This window comes from Penaeus monodon, chromosome 20 (assembly GCF_015228065.2).
Source record: "Penaeus monodon isolate SGIC_2016 chromosome 20, NSTDA_Pmon_1, whole genome shotgun sequence".
NCBI lineage: Eukaryota > Metazoa > Arthropoda > Malacostraca > Decapoda > Penaeidae > Penaeus > Penaeus monodon.
In genome coordinates, this window is record NC_051405.1 from 43,237,131 (window position 1) to 43,238,608 (window position 1,478).

Consider the following 1,478-nt stretch of genomic DNA (forward strand, 5'->3'; position numbering starts at 1 on the left):
ATTTTCTGTCAACATCCGCAACAGAAGAGTTTTTTTCAGAATCTAGTTCAGTGTGGAATATTTCTCCTAGGTTGCCGAAGACCTCAAGGTGCTATCAGATTCACCAGAAATCATGATCTTATTACATCCCTACGTACATGTCGGGAGTCGTGTGACTTCATTATCATATCCGTTTTTTTTTTTTTAGAGAGAGAACATTGAAATATATCCGAAATCTAATCAAAACAGGAATTATATGATAGTTCGCTTGCTTCCCTTTGCAGCCCACATCTAACTAGCTATGACGACACCACCTTCGTATAATGAGCCACGCCTCCTTCTACGACTCCAGACCGAGACCGTTGGTCCGCGTCACACTTCATGAAAAAAAAAAAACATTAATGCCAAGCGAAGAGGGCGATGGAGGATGGGTGTGGGGGGGGGAGAGGGGAGGACGTGATTCCCAATTTCAATGAAAGGATCACAGATCCCTGAAACTCGGAATATATTTGAAATGCGCGTGAAAAGAGGGACACGTCCAGCGTCCAGAGTATCCAGGCTTGAAATAAGCGTGTGAATTTTTATTTTTGCATGTGCGTTTTTCGTTATCGTTCAGCAATAATTCTTTTTCGCTTTGTCTATTTACCTACCTCGCTCTCTATTTTCTGGCTTCTAACGCCCAAAAGGACTATTCGTAACTACTTGCATCTGTGACGAACTAATATCATACTCATCTTTTAATTTTATCATTTTTTTTTTCGGAGACTCAAACGCTTTCTCTGAGTTATTGATAATTTATTGTTAACGTCGATTATATAAAATGAATGTTAATTTAATGTTATTTACAATTTGCATAAAGTATTCTAAACTTATTTCCAAGTTGTTTATGGTATTTCGAAATTATTGCGGCCAGTCATTTACATATTCTGTGATTACGCATATACTAGCAGACAAAGTGTGTGTCAGTATCTACAATGTAACGCGATATAGTTTTCCTTATCGTAAATATGAGAATAGTGAGTTGTTGGACTTAAGTTTTTTGCTTTGCTCGTTACGACTGTAAATAGACTAGAAAAAAAATATAATATAAATGAATACAATAATGTATTCATAAAAGGATGTGTGTAATTTTTGCCTGCATTTACTCTGTTAGTTTTTAAATATCAAGAAGATTATCAATGCTCGTCTCCTACCTGAAGTCATCTCTATTTCTGACCCCTTGCTCTTGAGTTGCTTCCATATGCCTCTTTTTTCATAGAAATGAGTCATTTTCTTCATGCATAACACCCACTTTCCTCTTTCTGAGACGCAACATCTTGCAGTTATATTTCTCCATTTGATTGCCGTCCTTTGCTTACATTATCGATCCCCAATATGTCGCCGAACTGCACTCTTTCCGCCTCCTTGTTCCTTGTACTTTACTACCTCTTTATTATAAACATTATGAACATCTGCACTCGTATTGCAAACTTTAAAAAAGCTCCGCACTTATACTGCAA